The sequence below is a fragment of the Dermochelys coriacea genome, chromosome 8 (assembly GCF_009764565.3).
Source record: "Dermochelys coriacea isolate rDerCor1 chromosome 8, rDerCor1.pri.v4, whole genome shotgun sequence".
NCBI classification, from domain to species: Eukaryota; Metazoa; Chordata; order Testudines; family Dermochelyidae; genus Dermochelys; species Dermochelys coriacea.
Genome location: NC_050075.1, coordinates 8,827,367 through 8,853,035, shown reverse-complemented (window position 1 = coordinate 8,853,035; position 25,669 = coordinate 8,827,367). Strand labels below are relative to the sequence as shown.

The following is a 25,669-nucleotide window of genomic DNA, read 5'->3' as shown; positions in this document are numbered from 1 at the left end:
ACCATTGTCTTTGTGACAGAGACATGTATCAATTACACAATTGTCATTTCGTAAGTACTGCAGAGTAATTTGATTGAACACAATTATAAAATTTAAGTTGCAGCAAAACATCTATTTTTATTCATTTTTAACAAGACACCTGTGAGAGAAGGAAAAAACCCCAACCACAAACTAGTTATGAAATAAACAAAGTGATAAAATTAAGATGTTCAGCAAAGTTACACCACATACATATATTAACTGGCCAAAAATATACAAAACATTGTAAAAATGTTTTCAGAAGTTGTTAGAAATATCCTAGAGCCTGTATTTTAGTCCCTTCTTAGTTCTGCATTTTAAAAGCAGCACTTGTTGGTATTAGCATTGAAAGGTATAATCCCCTGGCTTCACACAGCTTTGTGACGGATGCTAAGACATCACTCTCATCCCTGGGAAAGGAAGGTGGGAGAATATATGTAGAAATGGAGACAGAACGGAGGCAGGGAAACATGCTCTAACTCTCCCCCGCCCCGCCCCCGGCCCCGAAATGAGCTGCCATGGAGGGAGCTTATGAAGAGACTGCCCTTTTTGCTGCCCCATATCCAGCCCTCTCACCTTGCTCAGCACAGACACACCTGTTCTGCTGCACCCAGAACATGGATTTGTCCCTTTGCTATTATCTGAAAACTAAACACAGTTCTCTTGATGAAGGAAAGAAAGCAAGCTGGCAAAAAAAGGGATATTTTCATCCTTGGCCTCTGAACCAGCCTAGGCTCAAATATATCCTAGGACAATACTGACTGGCTCTCCGATAATTAGCACCTAGAAACCAACTGACATAGCTGCTCCCCCCCCAAAGAAATTCTTGGTTGTAAAGTCAAGTTTGCAGCAGTTAACAGTATTCTCCCTCGGAGAGCTCCACCGGCTGGTTTTGGTTTAATATTAAAACTAATGGGCAATTATCCAATCGGATTGACTTTGTGCACATCAGTTTATTTTATTTGCTTTGTAAATTGGGCCCCATCGCTAAATCTCTAGCCCTGTGCATAAATATAACAGAGAAAGAACATGTTGACCAGTGCCAATTCAATGCAGCTCCTTGATCATCACGTCAATGCATCCTCGTCCTCAGGCAAAAGCCTGAGGAAGTTGATGAGGCGTACACTGTTCCCTGAAGGCCATAAACTCATGCTTTGTTAGACCAGCAGGAGGAGTGAATTTCAGTCAATGGCTTTTTCCCCCCCCACCCCCCAAGAACTCTCAGCCAGCCATTATCACAGTCCAGGTCAAAGACCTCAAAGCAAAACCAGTCCATTTGATCTCCACTACTGTGGTGGCAGAAAGGAGGAGAGCAAGCTTGAAGGCAGCCATTAACCACAAGCCACATAGGGAATTCACAGATCAAACACAACACCTTGAACTGCACCCAGAGCAAGAACGTTGGATGTTGATGAATGGGTGTGATGTATTCTCTACTAATTACATAGGTAGCTATGGGGATATACTGCCAATTTTTAAACAAAGGAATCCATCAAAAAATTTAAAGCCATAGTCAGTGAGAGAAGCAATGTTCCCTGACTAATATACTCTCTGCCCACAACACATCTGACTCCATACTCATTCCTTCTTCAACAAGCCCCTAGTAATTGCATACCCAATTCCATCAGTCCTACAACCCTGACCCCATCAATATCTCGTGCCCCACTGTGCTCTCTCCTCCTTAGCATCTCATGGAGGATTCCCTCCCTGCTTGGTAGCTATTCCACATGGCAGCAGCAGTTGGGCGGGTTGTTCTGCTGCCTCTGGTGACTATGGGGCGCATGTAAGGGGGATGGCTCACCTGCATGGATCAGCTGCAGGGGAATGGCTGTATCTAATGTATGATACGTTTATTGTTGGAAACTGGTTTGGTTGGCATTGTGAAAAATATGACAGCAGCCTAACTGTATTAAAATGCTTGTAGACTCCCTGAACATAATCCCTTCTTTTCCATAATCAAAGTATTAGCATAATTAGAAATATATCTTCACTACTATAGGATACTGTCATGATGATACAAAGCTGGGAGGTATTGCCAATTCGGAGAAGGATCGGGATATTATACAGGAGGATCTGGATGACCTTGTAAACTGGAGTAATAGTAATAGGATGAAATTTAATAGTGAGAAGTGTAAGGTTATGCATTTAGGGATTAATAACAAGAATTTTAGTTATAAGTTGGAGACGCATCAATTAGAAGTAACGGAAGAGGAGAAGGACCTTGGAGTATTGGTTGATCATAGGATGACTATGAGCTGCCAATGTGATATGGCTGTGAAAAAAGCTAATGCGGTTTTGGGATGCATCAGGAGAGGCATTTCCAGTAGGGATAAGGAGGTTTTAGTACCGTTATACAAGGCACTGGTGAGACCTCACCTGGAATACTGTGTGCAGTTCTGGTCTCCCATGTTTAAAAAGGATGAATGCAAGCTGGAGCAGGTACAGAGAAGGGCTACTAGGATGATCCGAGGAATGGAAAACTTGTCTTATGAAAGGAGACTTAAGGAGCTTGGCTTGTTTAGCCTAACTAAAAGAAGGTTGAGGGGAGATATGATTGCTCTCTATAAATATATCAGAGGGATAAATACAGGAGAGGGAGAGGAATTATTTCAGCTCAGCACCAATGTGGACACAAGAACAAATGGGTATAAACTGGCCACCAGGAAGTTTAGACTTGAAATCAGACAAAGGTTTTTAACCATCAGAGGAGTGAAGTTTTGGAATAACCTTCCAAGGAAAGCAGTGGGGGCAAAAGATCTATCTGGTTTTAAGATTCTACTCGATAAGTTTATGGAGGAGATGGTATGATGGGATAATGGGATTTTGGTAAGTAATTGATCTTTAAATATTCAGGGTAAATAGGCCAAATCCTCTGAGATGGGATATTAGATGGATGGGATCTGAGTTACTATAGAAAATTTTTTCCTGGGTATCTGGCTGGTGAATCTTGCCCATATGCTCAGGGTTTAGCTGATTGCCATATTTGGGGTCGGGAAGGAATTTTCCTCCAGGGCAGATTGGAGAGGCCCTGGAGGTTTTTTGCCTTCCTCTGTAGCATGGGGCATGGTTGACTTGAGGAAGGCTTCTCTGCTCCTTGAAGTCTTTGAACCATGATTTAAGGACTTCAATAGCTCGACATGGTTGAGGTTTTTCATAGGAGTGGGTGGGTGAGATTCTGTGGCCTGTGCTGTGCAGGAGGTCGGACTAGATGATCAGAATGGTCCCTTCTGACCTTAGTATCTATGAATCTATGAATGGGATTCAAAAGGAGCTTCTGTGTAAACCCTTGTCCTCTTCCCCCTTCCCTCCTCATATTTTTGTCTCTCTCTTAATGCACAGTATCTGTATGGCAAACTCTGGATACCTTACCACCACAATATTGAAATGCTTGCTGGCCTGAGGAAATAGGTCTATGGGGGTAAGCGAGGAGTTGTACTGCTTAACAAGTGAAGGCTCTTTAGACCTTTGAATCAGACAAGAGAGCCACTTGTTGATCCAACCAGGACAACGTCTGAGAAATGTGACATTAGGGAGAGAGCAAGGGCCTTATCCTGCTCTGTGTCCTGTTTGCACAGATTCAGCTCAGTGGCAAAATTCCTATTGACCTCCACGGTGCTAGAAAAGGCCCTGAATGAGGTGGCAGGGCTATATTTTTTGGGGCACCAGAGAACTAGGGTGTTCATTTGGGGCAAGACAGAGGCATAGTTTTGTTGTGACTAATGAGGGTCACAAGAACATTAGTATTTGACCTGGTAGCTTGGAGAAACCACAGCACCATGACACTCAGGCTACATCTACACTTGGAGCTGGGTGTTTCATTCCCAGCACAAGCACGCATTCTTTTGTTAGCTCTCCAACAGACTCCGGTCATCTTGGGCCGGGCTCAAACCTGGGACCTCTGAAGTTTAATGCATGAGCCACTCTACTATATGAGCTAAGATATACATCCCTTAGCCCAGGCTGTAGCAGACTCAACCACTGGTCTAGCTGCCACTGGAGGGGGACAGAGTGCCACACCAAGCAGGCCTGGGTTACGGTAGCGCTAACAGTAGTGTAGCCACAATAGCATGGGGCAGTGGTGAGCTGCGAGAGGGGCTAGCTTCCCTGAATACAAACCTGTACAGACCCTGCTTGGGGCAGCTACCTCATGCTGGTTGTGCTACCGCAGCAATTATTTTTAGCACACTAGCTCAAGGAGAGCTAGCATAAGTCTAGTCAAGCTGTGACTCACACTCCCAACACCAACTGTAGATGTAGCCTAAATGGATCCTTGCTGCCGACAGTTATTTTGACAAAGCCCCTAGATAGTCTAATGGAAAAAACTATTTTCATCCTTACTTATATAAAAAGTCTCTTACGCTGGATCTTTTCCTCACAGATCAGATCCTAATTACTCTCCAGGCTTGGACAATGGTGCAGTTGAGAAGGGTAGAAACAAGCTTCATCTCAAACCACCGAACAAAAGCCTTCAGTCAGGGTATTTACAATAAATACAAGCAGCAAGTGAGAGGGCTTCCATTTCCAGACAGTATTACTCTCCAGGGAGTGTTTTCTGTGGAAAGAATCTATTACATCACTGACCACTGGAATTTGTGTTGAGATGGTTTAACCCAAGTTAAAAATCACAATAAATAAAGGGGCTTCAGTTCTTCTAGCTGGACAGAATGTACCCAGTTTGAGAGCTATTGAGAAACTATTGACAAACCAAACTAAACATCAGGGGCATTCTCATGCAAGAACTGCAGTGGGCACTACGCTCAAGAAATTCATCTTGGTCCAGGATTAAAGTGGTTGGGTGGAGCATTATGGCCCCAATTCAGCTAAGCACTTAAACCCATGCTTAAAGTTAAGCACATGCTTAAGTCCTATGGACGTCCTTAAAGATGGGCATGTGCTGTAATGCCTACAGAAAACTCAGTGATGGTGAGACAACTAGTTAGTGGTGACCAACCTTTTTCAGTACTAACCATGATTGCTTCATTGTTTCCTTGTGCTCCCCCTGTTCATTTGTTGTATCCACCAGTTGCCTATGAGTTTACATTGTAAGTTCTCTGGAGCAGGGACTGTCTCTACTATACAGTTGTATAGTACCTACCAGATAGGAGCCCTAGCTGCTAGGAACTATCATAATACAAATTCATAGCAACAGTAGTGCATTTAAGCAGGTGCTTAACTATTTTGTGGAATCAAGACCTCTATTCTGAGTCTCTCAGTTACTTGTATTGCGTTTTCTTCTGTGTATGAACGGATCATCACTCAGCCTAACCTGATTTCAGACTGTATGTGCCTGTTTGTGTAGCCTCACTGGACTTTAATAGGGTTATAGCAGGAGAGAATAGGGCCTTGAATGAATTAAAAAAATTTGCAGTCTTTAAGACTTCAGCTGATATACTGAATAGGCAAGTCTCTTCTCTTGCCAGGATTCCTGCCTGGTGACAGTAACAGCCATATCACTGGTTTCAGAGTAGCACTGCCACAAGTACTTTTCTTTTAGCCATATCACTGTGCAAGTCAAGAAGCAGTGAGTGCAGAAAGTTTATACAGTAGCCTAATTTGCTCATAAGGGCTCAAATTAGCTATTAATCAGAGCCATGTTGAAGAGGACATCAGCAATCATTCAATATTCCATTGAAGCACATCCTGTGTGCAGGGTGCTGAAGATCACATGGTGAACTTACTGCTTCTATAAGAGAGAATGAGGTTTGGTGAAGTACTGTACAGAGGTAGGTAATTGAGATACATTTGCAAGAGCTCGACCCCAAGGTTGCTCTGTTTCACTAGCTTAATGGCTTTGAAATAACTTGAGTCAGAATAGGGTCAGGCTGGCAGTCGTTAGCTGCGAAGATAAACTTGGTGACGTTTGGAATCTGCTACCTGACCATGTGAGAAATACAATTATAAAGGTGTATCCAGTTCATTATCAGCTAGTAAATTCTAACACTGAATGATAAACATTCCATTACTGAGGGACCTTCCTAGGTATTAGGGTAAGGGCTTGACCAACCTCCCAGAGGCTTCCATAGGAGTTGGATGAGGTCCTAGGAGAGGAACACCTCTAGATGCAACCCTGGGTTGGAAGGAAGAGAAGAAAAATCACTGACTGAGGTCATGTGCTATGTTACAACTTTAAGATTTTTTTGTATTGGTTTGGGAAGGGGTATTTTTGCTGGGTTCAAGACAAAATGGCCGCATCCTTGATTGCTGTAAAGCAGTGTAGCTCCATTGACTTCAAGGCTGGTTGTCAGCAGCTGACAAGCTGCTCCAAAAATAGATCCATAAAATCAGAAGCATGCGCCTGCCTGCTATCCAATCACAAAATAAACATGAATCGTGGTTCAAGCACAAGGTAAGGGAAATCAGAAAGTAAGTAGCATAAATGGTGAAAAGTAAATTAACAAGTAACAGATTTAAAATTTTTGTAACAGGTTTAAAACTATATTACTTGATTTGTCCCTTCAAACATTAATTGATCACACAGGGAAATGGTGTAAAGTTGTTTTAAAACAAGTATTTAAGTAAGAATCTCAGGATACTTTCCATTAGAAGTCTTAAAGCAGAAACATATTGCTAATGTTATAATTATTAATCTGAGCTGAAACAAATCACATTTAAACCAGAGAGGTGAATAATCCATTCCCTTATAAGATTTTCATTGGCAGAAGAGGTAATAAATATAAAATAATGATGGGTTGATGAGCCAGTCACGGAATCTGTGGCTGGTATCACTGGGGAAAAAGATCACTCAGAAGTATTTGGTAGTAAGAAAGAAGCCAAGTTTGAAAGTGAAAAATCTATTTTCCAAACCACAGTTTCAAATGCATATTGAGTTCAAACTGAATGACTGAAATTCCGGTAAGAGGGAATCCCTTGTTAGTTAAGCTTCAGATAAATCAAAATGTCAAGTTATTTATTCCTGCAATGCGACAGTGCGTGTAGTGTTACATGTACTATTCTCTATTCCAGCCAAGACTGGAAGGTGACAGTTCACTTTAATTTACTTTAACTAGTTCAGATTATGTAAACATTAATTTCACACTTCTGAGTTGAAACAGATACTGTCAAAATTATAATTAAAAGAAAAATGCATGCACAAGAAGAGAAAGAGCTGCTGCTCAGCAGTCCAAAGAAAGAGAAAGCTTTTCTGCAGAGCTTTGCTAGGGATAGAGAGAGATGTCTATGTTGGCAGGGAATCACATCATATGGATTCTGCAAGAAGAGAGTATTTTCTTAATTAAAAGAGAAAATGATTTTTATTTTTTTGGGGAAAAAAGGCAGGCAGTTAGGCTCATTGTCTGGAATGAAAAGACTCCAGCACCAGGATGGCAGTTGTTTGTGTATTCAAGTCGAACTTGAAAATAATTTCTTTGCCATGTTCCATCAGAATATGTTCTCTTGCTGTGGGGGTCAGTTTTAAACTCGACTCTCATGTGGTCTCCGAAATCCTGCTTTGAAGAAAGAAGTCCACTAGTTTAAACACAAAATCATGTCGTGCCCCATTCATGCCCATCTCTGCCTTGGACTTTATAGCAAGCTCATTATCCTTATTGCAGTATGTCTACACTACTGGCGTAGGTCGACCTATGCTACACAACTCCAGCTATGTGAATTACATAGCTGGAGTTGACGTACCTTAGGTTGAGTTACCTTTTGGGGAGGGGGGGTTGGGAGGGGTCTGATGGGAGAAAAATCTCCCATCGACTTACCTTACTCTTATCAGGGTAGATTACAGGGTCAACTGGAGAGCCATCTGCAGTTGATTTGGTGGGTCTTTACTAGACCCATTAAATGGACTGCTGGTGGATCAATCACACAGAGTGTTGATCCCTGCTGTAGTGTAGACCTACTGTAACTGAATACCTTACTAAACGATTTTATAAAGCCACAAAAATCACATTTTTTTGCTCCCTCCTTCCTAACCTAAGCACAAGGATCTTTTCAGTCCTATTTCTTCCATTATTGCCTCTTTCCTTCCACTCACTCCTGCAGGTTGGTTACTATTGTGGGAAAGCTCTGGCAAAGAGATGAGTCTTACATTGCTTACTGAAGGTGTCAGGATTTGATATCACTAATCCTCAGTGGTAGGACTTCCCACAGATGAAGTGCACCTGCCTAGAAAGTTCTATTCCCTGAGCCAAGGTGTCTCACTCTTGAGGGTCCATCATGCCTCATGTTTATAGTTATTGCAGTTGGTCCTGACTGTGGAGAGAAAGTCAGTCCCTGAGACATCACCATATGTCATCTTGTTACCATGTACATGTAAGAATTCCACCCAAATTTGCAGTCACTGCAGTTCTCTAGGTTCTGGTTTTAGCGCCTGCTCTTCACATTCTGATGCATATATTTGTCCTGTTAACTGCAAGAGTTCTTAAGCTGTCAGGCAGGAAGCTCACTGAAACAGACCAGAGCTGCTCAAAGAATAAAAAACCCCTTTACCACTGGCCAGAGCATTCAATGCAATAGTTTTCCCTATACAATATGGCACTTCATAGATTAACACATTACAAATGGGCATTTAAAGATGGGTCTGAACTGGAACGCCAGAAGCAAACCCTCTCACACTTTTCGAGCTTGAATCTAATTCAGCACTTCATGGCCTAGGTCCAACTCGACAGACAATACAATCTAAAGTAGTTATGAAGAAGCATAGACATGGTACAATGGCATCTGGGTAGCACGATTACTTTCTATACTTCTAACAAGAGAAGAGTGAGTAAAAGGAGGTTTTTTCCTCCCCGATTACAGTACATTCATGCTGGGGCCCATCCCTATCAAATCCATCCCATTCAGAGACTAGTGCCCAGGGTAAACAGTGAAAGCACTTCAGTAAGCAGATCCTTATTCACTTCAGCTTGTGCTCAATGAGGATTTCTATCAAGGTATTTATACTGAATAAAGTCTATGGCTTCTTTGATTCATCTCTCATGGTCCTCTGCCCTAATCATGAGTATGGTTAGTTATAACTTCTTCCACCATGGTTTTTCACAATAGTTTAAAAAAAAAAAAAGAGCAGGATTCACTTTTTGACTGGATAGGAATGTTTACCAAAGCTAAGAGTCTCAACTAAGTCATAGGTTGATAAGAACCTGTCCCCCAGCTCCAAAAAGCAAAGCTGAGACCTCCATTGTCTCTATTAAACATGATTTATGCATATTCTGGGCACAGAAAGAGATATGGTTCCTGAGATAGCTTGGGCCTGTTTCAATGCAGCTATACCCCCAAGCTTTGCAGAAGTAGTAGTGTGCAGAATTCAGACCATACTGTAGCTTCATAAATCACTGGGCTGGTTAAAAAAAAAAAAAAAGCCACAGTAACCTGAACAACCTCTGCAAAAATAGTGCTAGCCGTGAAACAAGATACTGATCATATTGCTCAAGGAAGGAAGTCATGATGTGAAAGACACTCAGCTTTGTCCTTATGAATGTCCAAACACACTTTAAGCACCAGAGTACATTTGAATATGTTCATTTTAACTGTTTTATTTAGGGAAATCTGGTGGTAAGTGTCACACATGGATTATTGACTGGCTGCACTTAGAAGTCCTTGCCAATCCCAAACCTTCAAAATAAAAAACAGGTGTCCCAAAGTAATCACTGGATTTGGAAAAAAAATATATTTTTTTAAATTATAGGTTTTGTTTGCCTCCTGGCTTTTTGAGCTTTATGCTACATGCTAATCATGTTTTAAAGCTTTTCTCCATAACCATAAGGGCTAGAAACAAACAAAAAAAATTAAACTTGAGATTCTCACATTCACATGACCCCAGGAGCTGGGGCTTTGAGAAAAATAGCAGATATTGCAAGACTTTCAGTGATAGAGAGATATCTGGCAACATTGGTTGTGACAAGGTAAAGGTGGTCCTTAAATTGCAGCACATAAGGGATTACCAGGAGAGCCCATGTTCCCTGCCTATCACATGGGTGACCTGAGGTGGGGCTATGAAAGCAAAGTGGAAGCTGCTGCTGCTCTGGTGGCTATGTAGAGTGGAGGATGTGTCTTCTCCCTTTACAGCTTGCTGAAAGCTGGAAAGGCTGTTAGTAGCTGTCACCACATTTGAGTTGCTTTGCTCTTGCTTTTGAATATATGATGGGTTAATAATGAGGCTGTTTAAAATTTTCTGAATGAACATGTGTCAGAAAGTGCTGATTAATCAATATCTAAATATTCTTGCAGTAACAAAAATTGATTGGCAACATTACAAAAAAAAGCCCTGAAGCAAAGCATACCAATCAGGTCAAAACATTCCATCTTGAAATGGAATGTTTCAATCCAACTTCGTATTGAAGTTTTATATTATAAAATGTTTCAAATGGCCCCAAACAAATAAGTTTTCTAAAATGGAACAAAAAAAATTCCAAAACTTCCCAGTTTTGGAATTTGCTGATCCAATTCAGAACAAACTTTTCAAAATCACAGCATTTTCTACAAAAACAGGAATTCAGGTTCTGCACAGCTCTAGTTCATGAGGAAAGAGTTTGGGGCTTTATTATACTGGCCCCAGCCAGTATACTTACCAATTTACAATCTTTTCTCCTTCTTCCCTAACTGCTTGGCCATGGGGAGTTGGATAAATACAATGAAAAACAGGAACAGAACAAATGGCTTCATTCCATTACTTTAAAGTAAAAAGAAAAGGGGTACTTGTGGCACCTTAGAGACTAACAAATTTATTTGAGCATAAGCTTTCGTGTGCTACAGCATCCGATGAAGTGAGCTGTAGCTCACGAAAGCATCGGATGCTGTAGCTCACGAAAGCTTATGCTCAAATAAATTGGTTAGTCTCTAAGGTGCCACAAGTACTCCTTTTCTTTTTGCAAATACAGACTAACACAGCTGCTACTCTGAAACCTGTCATTACTTTAAGTGTAATTCGCTAGCTGACTAAGTGATAGTAATCATTGTTATCTGCATATACTAGGTGGGTATGAACTATAACCTGAAAGAAGAGGAGAGCTCTCAAAGCTATTATTGGCTTGCCTTGTGCTGTAGACTTGCTAGAGGTGAATTAACTTCTCTACTGCATTAAAAAAGTCTCAGTTTATTTGAAATCCCAAAATGCCACTCCAGACAGTAGGTAATCTGGCCTATCAGCCAATAGAGGGGAAAAAACAAACACACACAAGTGACATTGTTTAGTGTATTTGTTCTACAATCTTCCATATCTAACACTCAGATTGTCAGCAGGGTTAATTTTTAGCAGAGAATTCCTCATGAGTTTGTAATTATGTCCTCTTTTTAATTCCCCTCATTTCCATAAGAGCTCTGTGCAGGGAAGTCTACATGTCTCCAGCTGGCTGTAAAGGCAGGGACCAATCTATGAGCAAATGCAAGTTCTTTCCCTCTTCCCCCCGCCCCCCATCCATTATAATTGTGGGTGCCCAAGGATCCCTCCGAGGGGGATTGGTGTGTGACTAGTATCACCTTTTTCTCTCATCTTGAGGAGAAAAAAAATCACAGTGGTCACAAGAACGAACATTACACCCAGTCCAAAATAGCTACTGAGGCCACAACACCTGGCCCTCCAAGTTTAGTGTGTTCAAGTTCTTAGGTTCACTTCCTGGCTAGGTACTTTGCTAAACTGGTATCAGAAATCTCAGTCCTTCTTAATTAGAGCTGGCTGAAATGTTTCAAGTTTCCAAAATGATTTGTTGCATCCCAGTGTTCCTAGGAGGAGAAACCACTTCTCAGGAGTAGATAAACGAAGAATATGCAAATTGTATGGGAAATGAATGGTTGTGTTTTACGTGGAGACTCCGTCTATCTGAATTAGAGATAATAATTAACTATGCCCCTTCCCTTCCCTCCCCCCCCAAAACCAAGGAAGACTACTCCAGACCAAGAACTCTAGCTCTCTTCCCAGCAGAATACCTGTGCCTTGCCCAGCACTGAAATAGGGCATGACACTTCAGCACAATGAATACATTGCTTGAGATGCAACGGCAACTGTTACTTTTATCAGACACTGGCAATCAGTTGTGGGATGATGAGGCCAAAACACATAATCTGTTTACATATAACTAGGGCTTCTGTTTTTCAGGGTCTATTAATTTTTTTCCATGGTGTATTCTAAGCAAGTTTTTTGTAGATCTCAAAAAAACAGGGGTTTGGGGGCTCTATGTTCACTAACGAGTAATCTTTGTAATGTTCCCTAGTGCAATTCTGTAGTACTCTTTCAAACAGCACTGTGTTAAGTGCACTAGGGAACCTTTAGTGTGTATCAGCAAGGTCTACATCAGAAGTCCCAAAACTGAGGGGAGCGGGGAGGGAGCACCACCCAGCCCTGCTCTGACCCTGGCCCCAGCCCCTGCTCTGGGGGAGAAGGGGCACAGACATGTTCTATTACTGGTAAGGGGCAGGTAGGGACAAGAGACAAAGTTTGGGCCATGTAGACCAGTGGCTCCAATCAATGTGCAACATGTTAGTGGGCTTTAGAAATACTCTACACTGAACAGTGATGCAGACTGTGTGAACAAGCCCTTAGATGCAAGCAACCATTTCTGGTGTTTATCCAATAAACACTGATTTTATTTTTGTTATTGTGGGCATTTTATAGGTTAAAACCAAAAATCAGAAGCCCTACATATAAACCATGCAGAGGACTTGTACTCTTGACAAATAGATCATCTCGGGGGCAAAAACAGGATTTTTAAAAAGGGGCATACAGAACATGCTAGAAAGAAATTGGGGGAAGGAAGCATTCCCTCCCGCCCCCCCCATGGACATGAACATCTAACTAAAAGATGCATTTGAAGATTTATGGGCACTTGTATATGAAAAAGCAAGCTCAGCAAGAGAAGGTTATGATAATGGTTGCATACAAATGCAAGAGCTATTTACAGGAATATGTTATCGGACAGCTAGGCAAAGAGTAACTGGACTGTGAAATAACAGAGCCAATAAAAATGGCTACAAAGTAGCCAAATATCTTAGTAATGGCAGATTTTCTCTTTAGAATAATGCAAAGAAAGACCATTTGTGGCAATAAGCCTGGGAATATATTTGTGCATTTGGCATAGGATTGCATTTTTTAAATTCAATAAGTGTAACAGACTAGGAATGAAGTGGTACGGTGCTTGATTAAGTAATAAAGTGGTTAAAATTGAAGCAGGGGAGAATCTGGACAGGACTAAGCACAACCTTGTTAGGTTTTAAATGAGAGAGCACCAAGGAGGGAAGGCAAACTACATTGAACTGCAGCTAAACCTTTCAATGCGTATTATTCTGCAATGAGATGGTAAATCAGGACATCAGGTTATTTATTCCCAGCAGCGTTCATAGTGCGCTAGATTTTTGCAAACAGGAAAGAAGGCAGGGTATGCCCTGAGGAGCTCCGTCTAAAGACAAACAGACAAATGGTAGAGGTAATATATTAGCTGAGCAATCAAAGAAGTGATTGGCCACATCTTGGTAATATACAGTTACACTATGTTTTATATCCCACCAGGAGGATGTATGCATATCTAAATTATTCCCAATTACTTCTCAAAACTCATTATAAGTCAGCTAGTTTCTCCATAGCATCATAGAAAAAGTGGCTCCTTAGGAATGACCAGACTACGGAGAGGTTGTAGCCTTGCAGATAACCCTGGGGGACAAGAGGTATTTCATGCAGATGGGGTGGGGTAGAAGGCAGAGACATTTGTGAGAGATGCTGACAAACAGGTGGATGAAGATCAACACAGGCATCACTGACAGGGCGGATGTGACATGGAACAAGGGCAGTTAAGGGAGGGGCAGAATTACACAGAATGCTATGGTGATGACAGGAATTGAACTCAATTGGGTGGAGCAGAGAGTCAGTGGGTGGCAATATTGTCCAGTGGATAGAGTATACAACTAGGAATCCAGAGACCTGGATTCTAGACAGTTCTGCCACTTGCCTTCTTTGGCAAGTCACTTCACCTCTCTGCCCAGTTTCAGTTCTGTAAAGTGGGGGTAATGATACTGATCTTCTTTGTAAGTTGCTTTGAGATCCGATAAAAGCACCACATGAGCTACCTATTATTAAATAAGGAGGTGAACTAGTCAGAATGGTGGGCAAGGAAGATTGTTTTAGCAGCAGCGTTTAGTAGAGGCTGGAGGGGAAGGAGCATTGGTTTTTGGGAGAGCAGCAAGGAGGATGGTGCAGTAGGAATCTAAATCAGGAGAAGAGGACCTGAATGAGAGCATTTAGGGTAGGGAATCGAAAGAATAGGATGGAATGTAGGCATGTTATTTAGGACGAAGCAGTGGGACTTGGACAAAGATGAATGGGGCAAGGGGGGGAGAGGAGGCAGAGATAATCCCATAGTTATAGGCTTGAGTGATGGGGAGGATGGTGGTGCTGTTAGTGGCCTGGAGAGTTTGGAGACTAGATAAGGACATTAGTTTTTGCCATATTAAATTACAATAATGAGGCCTTGGCAACACCAGCCTATTTCTACAAGTTTTCCACCATTGCACCACCACCAGAGTAGCTGGTAAGAGTGCTAGCTTAGAGTGACCAGCACCTGCTGCTGGCATAACCACAGTGTCATCTAGCTCTACTATGATTAATATGCAGAAAACCAAGTGGATGGCAAAAAGTTACTTGAATCCTTCCCATGCCATCAAATGTCACACTGGGCACAAACAAAGCTCTGCCATCCCTGCTAATTATACAGGGAGTCAATTGGCTGGCAAAGTTAATTATGCAGAGTCAAATGAACAGCAAAACAAGTGATTTGGGCAGAATAATAGACCATTAGGTAGTGACAAATGGTAAAACAAGTTACGGGGCGTGGATCATGTGGGACAGACACTAGATTTTCCAGTAGTAGAGCCTGGCAGAAAGTTAGCACACACTTGATGAAGCAGCAGAGGTTTATACCCCAGAGCAGCTTCTAGTGCCTGTTCTCAGCTGATTGTAGGGAACAGAAAGATGGCAGCTCTACAATGGCTTTGCGGGATGCAGACTAGATTCTCAAAAATTGCATGAGGTCATGCTGTAATTAAGTAGCAGAGGCAAGACGCTTAACTTCTCTGTGCAATGAGAGCAATAAGAAAACAACATGGCTTCATGTTGGCTGTTAAACATGGCTGTTATACAGCTATTGATTTAAGAGGTAAATGTTGATTGAGGCAGAAGTTTTATTTGATAGAGAGAGAGAGACAGAGACACAATCTCTATATATCATTATATACATTCAGAATGCCTTTATCAGGCATAACCTAGAAATCAATCCATTATGCTGAAATGAATTTTGTTATTCCTGTGAAATTAAACCCTAAAATAGTGAGGAAGGTGGAGGATTGGACAAAAAAAATATTTGCTAGTAAATAGTTTTCACAGAACTCACTGCAGTCTGAGTGTACATCCCCATAAGAAAACAGAAATTTGACATTTGACAATTTTAAACCAGTCAGGATTCCTTCCCCTGCAGTATGCAGGGGAGGAACAATTAGAGTTATTGGGAAAATGTTGGTAAATATTGATTTCAGCATACACATAAATGGACAAAATATTTCCATTGATCCTAATTGAAAATGTACAGATAAGCAAAGTAACAAAAATGCTGCTTGAGAACTTAGAGTTTAAAGATTTTATGCATTTTGACATGTGATGTTGACAACTTGTGTTTTAACAGTTATAAAGCTAACTTTTTGCATCTCAAGGTCCATCATTAAATTATAGTCTGACTCCCTCATAATTTCCTAGAAACTGAATATTTAAATCACTAAAAATATGCTTAAAAGCCATCACTTTGCACAACTGAAAATTTAGATTAAAAAACCCACATAAATATGGATATTATCCATCAAAATAATAAAAAAAGATTAGAATTCTGACAAGTTTAGAAATGAGACATACTGTGAGGGTTTAATGAATAAAGTTTGTAAAGGACTTGGATATCCTGGGATGAACAGCTATATTACCTTTAAATTATTCATATGTTACAAGAATGGCAACAGCTATAAGGTGACCTGAAAAGGAGACGGGGGAGGGAGGAAGAGGGTCATGTCCTTTTTATGCAATGATTAAAGCAAATTAGAAAAGTCTGAGGTTTCTAAGTGGGTGGGTGGGTCCCCCTCCTTGTTTTTATATTAAAAAAAATCCTGTCAATCCAGCAAGATAGTGATAACTGGAGAACTATGAAATGGCATCTCATGAGCCAAGGAGAATGAAATTTGAGCAGTTCAGAGGAGAAGGAATATTTAGTCCCTCTGTCTAAAATTGTTTTTGTTTGTTAATGCATAACACCAATGGCTAATTAACATGTTGGAAAACACCAAGCCTATGTTAAAAATTCATCAATATCTTCTATTAGCATGAGAGAGCTAACAATATGTAACCTGGGAGACTCAACCTCCACCAACAGGTTCTTCAGGAAAAATCAATGGAGCCCAGAGTTAATATTCCTCATATTTCCATGGCCTTGTCTACACAGGAAAGCGTTTGCCGTGTAAACTGCTTTCGGTCTACTTCCAAATAATCTTTGTTTGCTACATTAGCCTCAGAAGCAACCTTATTGTAGGATGATTAATAACTATTTTGAAATGAGTTTTATCTTAACCTTATAGCAGTAAAAAAAAGGAAAAAAGGGGAAAATGTCAGCCCTAAACCACTAAAGGACTTCTAAAAATCATAATGGAGCAGCAGCAACCAATCCAACTTTTAAAAAATTGCTTCTAGGTCACCTTGGATTCATGTAATGCTCTTCTTGTCAAACCCTCTTAGCAGAAACTTCAAATATGTAACAAAGATTTAGAAAAATAATTAACAGTAACATTTGGCTCATTTACAAGTCCATTTCCCTCTCCCCCGCCCCCCCGACATAGACTAAATATCAATGCTTTGATCAATGCAGCTTTCAGTCCTTTGTAATGGGAAAAATCTAACAAATTCGGAGTAGCTCAGCATAATTTCCCCTTTTATTTACTCAGCAGTGCATACTTTAATCATGAAAAAACATTAAAGCAACCCTAATCAGCTGTTTCTACATTCTGGCTAAGGAGCTTATTTGTTCTATACTTGGATCAACTCTTAAGAAAAGAAATTCTACAGAGTGCACTTAGGTAAATTTAGTTTTTCTGATGACTGCATCTGAAAACATCGTTAATAAAATTGCTGAAGAGGGGGGAAAAAGGGAGACAAACATTGTGTTTGTCTGGTTGGTATGTAGATGGGATGAAGCCATTTAAGGGTGTGTGTGTGTCGTTACAGAGGGGAAGAGTGGCGTTTTAACAAGTTCCTAGATGGAATCAAAATCTGAGCTTTCTTTAGGCCCTTTGTACTAGCTTGAGTAATTTAATATTAACTGGTTTGTCTGGGCTTATGAGATTTTCACCCACATCAGTATATTGATTATTGTATTCTCGCTCCATGAGATTAGCCCTCTGATCCTAATCTTATCCTGCAGGTTTCAGAGTAGCAGCCATGTTAGTCTGTATTCGCAAAAAGAAAAGGAGTACTTGTGGCACCTTAGAGACTAACAAAGGTATTTGAGCATAAGCTTTCGTGAGCTACAGCTCACTTCATCGGATCGGATGCATCATGCAGTTGTTGTTTAACTTTTGTCGTGAAGATACCCCAGGTTTCAGATGTCCATAGGAGGAAAGATCTGAAGGCTACTTTTTACTCTGGCATGTCCCTCCTGGCAGGTCATGGTACTACCAGCCAGTTCAGTTTTTATTTTGAAAAATCCATTAATGTTAACAATATTTGCTCTAAGGGAGTCCGAGATAACAAACATGACTCAAAAAATAGAACACTGTGCCTTATTGAGAAAGGCAAGGCTGAGAACAGTGATAAAAATTCTGTTTTCTTACAAAGGGGATTTCCCTGCATGTTTATTACAGCACACTACATTACAGGAATAAGAACTGCAGCAGGGAAGCATTCTCCCTTGTGGAAAATAAAAAAAAAAAAACAGAACACCTGTCCATCTTTACTCACAAGAAGCCAAGGCTTCTCCCCTCCCCTCAGCTGTAGGGACATCCCATATCGTAAAGGAACTTAAATGCTCAGGAACTTAAAGTGGACACTTTTCTTAGAATATCTGGGTTGGAAGGGACTTCAGGAGGTAATCTAGTCCAACCCCCTTCTCAAAGCAGGACCAATCCCCAACTAAGTCATCCCAGCCAGCGCTTTGTCAAACCTGACCTTAAAAACCTCAAAGGAAGGAGATTCCACCACCTCCCTAGGTAATGCATTCCAGTGCTTCACCACCTTCCTAGTGAAAGTTTTTCCTAATATCCAACCTAAACCTCCCCCATTGCAACTTGAGACCATTACTTCTTGTTCTGTCATCTGCTACCACTGAGAATAGTCTAGATCTATCCTCTTTGGAACCCCCTTTCAGGTAGTTGAAAGCAGCTATCAAATCCCCCCTCATTCTTCTCTTCCGCAGACTACATAATCCCAGTTCCCTCAGCCTCTCCTCATAAATCATGTGTTCCAATCCCCCAATCATTTTTGTTGCCCTCCACTGGACGCTTTCCAATTTTTCCACATCCTCCTTGTAGTGTGGTGCGCAAAACTGGACACAGTACTCCAGATGAGGCCTCACCAATGTCCAATAGAGGGGAACGATCACACCCCTTCATCTGCTGGCAATTCCCCTACTTATACATCCCAAAATGCCATTGGCCTTTGTCATAAGTATAAAGGGAAGGCTAACCACCTTTAAATCCCTCCTGGCCAGAGGAAAAAAAAAAAAAAAAAAAAAAAAAAAAAACACAAAACACAAAAAAAAAAAACACACACTTTCACCTGTAAAGAGTTAAGAAGCTAAAGAACCTCGCTGGCACCTGACCAAAATGACCAATGAGGAGACAAGATACTTTCAAAGCTGGCAGGGGGGAGAAGAAACAAAGGGTTCTCTGTTTGCGTGTTGCATTTGCCCGGACCAGAGCAGGAATGCAGGTCAGAACTCCTGTAAAGGGCTAATAAGCAATCTAGTTAGATATGCCTTAGATTCTGTTTTGCTTAAATGGCTGATAAAATAAGCTGTGCTGAATGGAATGTATATTCCTGTTTGTGTCTTTTTGTAACTTAAGGTTTTGCTTAGAGGGATTCTCTATGTTTTGAGTCTGATTACCCTGTAAGGTATTTACCATCCCAATTTTACAGAGGTGATTCTTTTACTTTTTCTTCAATTAAAATTCTTTTAAGAACCTGATTGCTTTTTTATTTTTCTTAAGATCCAAGGGTTTGAGTTTGTGTTCACCTATGCAAATTGGTGAGGATTTTTATCAAGCCTTCCCCAGGAAAGGGGATGTAGGGTTTGGGAGGAAGACATTTCCAAGCAGGCTCTTTCCCTGTTGTATATTTTTAGACGCTTGGTGGTGGCAGCAATAAAGGCCAGGAGCAAAAGACAAAATAGTTTGTACCTTGGGGAAGTTTTAACAAACTGGTAAAAATAAGCTTAGGGGATTTTTCCATGCAGGTCCCCACATCTGTACCCTAGAGTTCAGAGTGGGGAAGGAACCTTGTCAGCCTTCTTGGCAACAAGGCCCCACTGTTGACTCATATCCAGCTTCTCGTCCACTGTAATCCCTAGGTCCTTTTCTGCAGAACTGCTGCCTAGCCATTCGGTCCCTAGTCTGTAGCAGTGCATGGGATTCTTCCATCCTAAGTGTAGGACTCTGCACTTGTCCTTGTTGAACCTCATCAGGTTTCTTTTGGCCCAATCCTCTAAATTTGTCTAGGGCCCTCTGTATCCTATCCCTACCCTCCAGCATATCTAACTCTCCTCCCAGTTTAGTGTCATTTGCAAACTTGCTGAGGGTGCACTCCACGCCATCCTCCAGATCATTAATGAAGATATTGAACAAAACCGGCCCCAGGACTGACCCTTGGGGCACTCTGCTTGATACCAGCTGCCAACTAGACATAGAGCCTTTGATCACTACCCATTGAGCCCGATGATCTAGCCAGCTTTCTATCCACCTTATAGTCCATTCATCCAGCCCATACTATAACCTACTGGCAAGAATACTGTGGGAGACTGTGTAAAAGCTTTCCTAAAGTCAAGAAACACGTCCTCTGCTTTCCCGTCATCTACAGAGCCAGTTATCTTGTCATAGAAGGCAATTAGATTAGTCAGGCATGACTTGGCCTTGGTGAATCCATGCTGACTGTTCCTGATCACTTTTCTTTCCCCTAAGTGCTTCAGGATTGATTCTTTGAGGACCTGCTCCATGATTTTTCCAGGGACTGAGGTGAGGCTGACTGGCCTGTAGTTCCCAGGATCCTTCTTCCCTTTTTTAAAGATGGGCACTACATTAGCCTTTTTCCAGTCATCCGGAACCTCCCCCGATTGCCATGAGTTTTCAGAGATAATGGCCAATGGCTCTGCAATCACATCCGCCAACTCCTTTAGCACTCTCAGATGCAGTGCATCCGGCCCCATGGACTTGTGCTCGTCCAGCTTTTCTAAATAGTCCCGAACCACTTCTTTCTCCACAGAGGGCTGGTCACCTCCTCCCCATGCTGTGCTGCCCAGTGCTACAGTCTGGGAGCTGACCTTGTTCGTGAAGACAGAGGCAAGAACAACAAAACATTGAGTACATTAGCTTTTTCCACATCCTCTGTCACTACGTTGCCTCCCTCATTCAGTAAGGGGCCCACACTTTCCTTGACTTTCTTCTTGTTGCTAACATACCTGAAGAAACCCTTCTTGTTACTCTTAACATCGCTTGCTAGCTGCAACTCCAGGTTTGATTTGGCCTTCCTGATTTCACTCCTGCATGCCCGAGCAATTTTTTTTTTTTTTTTTTTTTTTTATACTCTTCCCTGGTCATTTGTTCAATTTTCCACTTCTTGTAAGCTTCCTTTTTTGTGTTTAAAATCAGCAAGGATTTCACTGTTAAGCCAAGCTGGTCGCCTGCCATATTTACTGTTCTTTCTACAGATCAGGATGGTTTGTCCCTGTAACCTCAATAAGGATTCTTTAAAATACAGCCAGCTCTCCTGCACTCCTTTCCCCCTCATGTTATTCTCCCAGGGGATCCTGCCCATCAGTTCCCTGAGGCTGTCAAAGTCTGCTTTTCTGAAGTCCAGAGTCCGTATTCTGCTGTTCTCCTTTCTTCCCTGTGTCAGGATCCTGAACTCGACCATCTCATGGTCACTGCCTCCCAGGTTCCCATCCACTTTTGCTTCCCCTACTAATTCTTCCTGGTTTGTGAGCAGCAGATCAAGAAGAGCTCTGCCCCTAGTTGGTTCCTCCAGCACTTTGAATTAATGAAGTAGTCTTTGAAAATACACAAACACGACAAAGCTCTCGGACTGCCATGAGGTTGCTGAAAATATTAGAACTGGTCTGAAATTGGAATTTCCATTCCATGCCATTTACATTCTGACATTTTGAAATTTCCTTGTGTCTCAAACCCAAACCTAAAATTTGAAATTTCAACATTTCCACTGCAACAAAAAATTTGTAGTGTGACAACAGCCTTAGCAAAATGCTTCATTTTGAAAAGAAAAAAAGCCCTTTGTTTCAACTTTATTGTTTTGGCCATGATAGTACATAATAGAAATTGAAATGAAGCACCCAACCTGTTCTAAATAAAGCACTTCAATTTCTCATCACAAAAATTCAATAAAGTGATAACATTCCCACAAATTTCAGAGTAGCAGCCGTGTTAGTCTGTATTCGCAAAAAGAAAAGGAGTACTTGTGGCACCTTAGAGACTAACAAATTTATTAGAGCATAAGCTTTCGTGAGCTACAGCTCACTTCATCGGATGTAATGCATCCGATGAAGTGAGCTGTAGCTCACGAAAGCTTATGCTCTAATAAATTTGTTAGTCTCTAACATTCCCACAAAAATGTTTTTATTTTGTGGAATCAGCATTTTCCAATAGAAAACTTTTCTGCTAGAAAATTTGAGCCACTCTAGTTAGCGTGTAGTTTGATAAAGTAGATCTAGTGCTACAACCCCTGCTCACAAGTGTGGGAATGCAGCTGGGACATCACTCACAAAAGGAGAGTGCTACAGGAGTGTCTCTTATTGGCCAAGCAAAAGAAGTCTGTACACTCAGTTGATGGCATTTTCCTGTTTGCCTATATGTAACACAATAACCTTGGAATATTGCAGCTGATCACTTCCAAGATTTCAGGAAATTCTAGGCAACAGTTGATTTTGATGAAAATCAGAAAACAAAAAAATCTGATTTTAAAAGCATGAACTCACCTCTGGGGGCTAGATATGGCATAGCCCAGTTGCTCTTGTCCAGGGGTGGGTCACCTCTTCTTGCAACTCAGCCCTCTGGTTCTACACCCCTTTTCCAGGTACTCCAGTCCCAAGTCCACCTAAAACAATACCAAAGTTCCAGGTTTGTCAGCCTCTCTTCCTGCAGATTAGTAAGACCTGCAAGTCCTCCCCCAGGATTTTCCAACATAGACTGCTGAACAAAATCTCAGTGTGAAGTACTTCTAATCCCACTCAACTCCCAGTGCTTCAACCAACCCTGCCTTGGGCTCGCAATGGCAAGAACCCCTTGTCTCCCTCTATCTCAGTCTCAACTCTGTACTAAACCCTTTTTGGGGACCTACTGAAGAGAAAGTCACCATCACCCATAAACCTTCGCCTTTTGACTGTCAGTGCCCAGGAGTCTCTTTGCCCCTAAGAGCTTTCCTTCATCTTCTCAACTTCCAGGGTTTCCTTTCCAGCTCCTCCACCTTCCTGTCCCAGGATTTCTTGTTCAGGCTCAGCCTAATACCTGCAGTAGTCTGTCTGTCTTATTTCAAAACACAGCTTCCCCTCTTATCTGTCTTCCACTGTATTGGGCTCCCTTCTTTATGAGGACCCAGCTCCTTCCCAGCTGAGTTTGATCACTAATTGTGCCTCCAGGTGCCTCTTAGTGACCTAATTGGGCAACATGCTCCCATTAACCCATTGTTAACTGGTGTGGGGCTTATATGCTTCCCCCCCCCCAACACACACTGATTTTGAGGAAAATCAGGCCCAAACATTTCTTGCCCCTGCAGGCAGAAAAATGTCTTTGTTACCCCTCTGCCTACACATATCAGAGGCTGCCACTTAACTTGCTGTGTTGACAGATTGTGTAGCTGGGAATCTAACGGACATGAGCAGTCATTGGGGATAGCTTTGTGGGGGGGAGCGGGGAGGAAAGGGTAGGGGTGGGGGGCAAACAGCAGGGACCAGAGGGATCAGGCAGTGGTGATGGGGGAAGCAGCTATGAGGGGAAGGGAGTGGAGACAGGAAGGAAAAAGGAAGGACTGTTTATAACAAACTCTGGGTTTAATCAGCTCATCTGCCACAAATATTAGTTCTGGAAGAAGGGTCCTGAAGATTGAGGGGTAGGGGAACCCCAGCATGGCTTGGGAGTGTAAAGGAGGATTCTGGAGGGGGAGGTGTCTGAACTTCTGGAGTCAGATAGGGAAGGGAATGGGGGAAGGTCAATGAGTAACTGGAGGGTAAGTGTAAGAGCTGGATGTGTGTGTGTACCCCCCACCGCCTCCTCCCACCCAGCTCATTCTTCTCCCCCTCACTGCAGGCACCAGAATTTGTCTGGCACCCTGTGCTGCTGACTACATACCACAGCAGCCACTCAATAGGCTCCTCTCTCTCCCTGGGTGTACAGCTCAGCCTACAGAATCACGCATAGGTACCACCCTCTAGTTTTTAAGGGTTAATACTTTCTCCACATTCCATCACCCAAGGGCCCAACCGTGGGTCTGATTCTTCACTGCCTCGAACCTTGTGGACTCCTTAAGCACAAGTGTAAAAGACTGCGAAGCAGATCTGAGTGGAGAATTCTGATTGGGTTACCTCTTTCACCCACTTTGCCCAGGTGTAAATAGCTACACAAGGTGATAGAGAATCAGGAATTCAGCACCTTACAGGATCAGGCCCAAGGAGAGCTGCTGAAAACTTGTTTTTAAGGATAAAATATTGTCTAGGCCAACAGTTTAATTGGCACCTAAACTGCCCACACAATTACCTCCTGGACTGCTGACACTTCTCGGGTGCTGCTGTTTCGGAGTTTAGTCTCAGATGTTAATCTGTTCTGATCAGCCGTTACACTTCTCTGCTCAGCTATAGCTCTTCTATTATCTGCAGTCCAGCTGTCCTGTTGGTATGTTTGACTCTTTTACAGTTTTGGTTGTGTCTGATTTCACACACACACCAGGTTACACTAAGAGCTCTGTAACTGCAAAGGCCACAAAGACCCTGAAAAATCAGTTGTGTTGTCTTGCAGTTGGGACAGATTTTTGTTTCTTTTTGTTATTAAAACCAATCCTGGAAACACACAGAGGGTCCATGAGCCAGTGCAAATCAGCACGTCTCCATGGCAGTCAATGAAGCTCTGCCAGTTTATGCAAGCTGAGGATCTGGCCCAAAATGTGTATTTATGTTCCAGTAGGAATCCAGTAATATTTCCTCCTTATTAGTTGACAGTGATTTCTCTACACAAGGAATTAGGAAGGGGGGGCGGAATTCAGCCTTCCCTATGCTTCCGATTTAATTAAAAGCTTTACAGATCGCTGAACACTCAGAATTCAACTTTTGGGACTATAGTGAAGAGCAATGAAAGTAGTAAGATAAATGTAGCATTTTCCATGTAAATATGTACTTCTAATTCTCAGACATTTCAGCTTCTTTGGCAGGAACTTAACAGGAGTTTAGCTCACTGTTTTGTCCAAGTGCTGCAAGAATAGTCTATTAATCCGAAATCAGATTAACAACCCTTTGTTAGAGTTAATTACATGAAGAAGGTTAGCCTCCCATTGAACTGCAAAAAATGTTTAGTATCTTTATTTTTAATCATTGCACTATTTTAAATTAACTGTTTAGGGAACTTAATTAGAGGCAGGTGGTGCTGTTCCCATAATTACATAGAAGTCCTCATATTTTGTCATTATGCCTAATTCAAGCTGTTCAGCATGAATGGGATGCTTCTTGGATCAGTTTGGATACCTCTACAGTTTTTATGGAAGATGAGAATGTACCTTCAGATGAGATCTAGTGGTGCCAATTACCTTTTAGAAGACACTCAATACCTCTTTCAGGTTTGGGGACCTTATTGCCTTCCCCAATAGCAAATGGTTGAGTTAAATCTAGAGCACAGAAGTAGGAACTCCCCTTGACTTTAATGGGGTCAGGACTTCAACTGGGAGTCTATTGTTAGCTTTGCTACACTGGGTCAAATTCTGATCTCTTTCACTCAGTGTAAATTTGGGATAACTACCATTAATATAAAAATGGAACTGCACCCATGTAACTGAGATCAGAATCTCATCCATCGAGTTCAAAGGGGTTGGTCCAGCTTCAGATCCATGTAAGAGAGAGCAGAATTTGACTCCTGTTAATTGGTTCTCTCTGGGTTTCACAGGCAGCCTCTCTTTGCTTCTACTACCTCACCTCTAAAAAAGGGAATACTGATGTATTTCACAAGGGAGTAGTGAGGCTTACTTAAGGGTTGTAAAGTCACTGGATACAGGTTTATAGCACAGAAGCCTATTTTAAAGAACCAGCAAACCTTCTCCCATGCTGCTGCTCATATAAGGAAAACTGTCTGAAAAATTAGTAAAGCTACAACTACCCTTATCCTCCTTCAAATACCTCCCTTCTTCAGTGTTACCTTCAGAAGCCTGCCAGTTTATAACAGCAACATGTCCATGTGTATTGGCAAGCTACTCTATGTACATCGCTGCCTGTTTTTAATC

At 41.8% G+C, this 25,669-nt stretch overlaps 1 long non-coding RNA gene across 1 annotated transcript; it reads right to left on the bottom strand.

Annotated features, from left to right (window-relative positions):
- Positions 1 to 12,805: 12,805 nt before the first annotated feature.
- On the bottom strand, positions 12,806 to 22,691 carry LOC119860580. Its single transcript, XR_005294572.2, has 3 exons — positions 22,553 to 22,691; positions 22,170 to 22,288; positions 12,806 to 13,349 (listed from the first exon to the last, which is right to left on the bottom strand). It is a non-coding gene; the product is annotated as an uncharacterized LOC119860580 (long non-coding RNA).
- Positions 22,692 to 25,669: the final 2,978 nt, after the last annotated feature.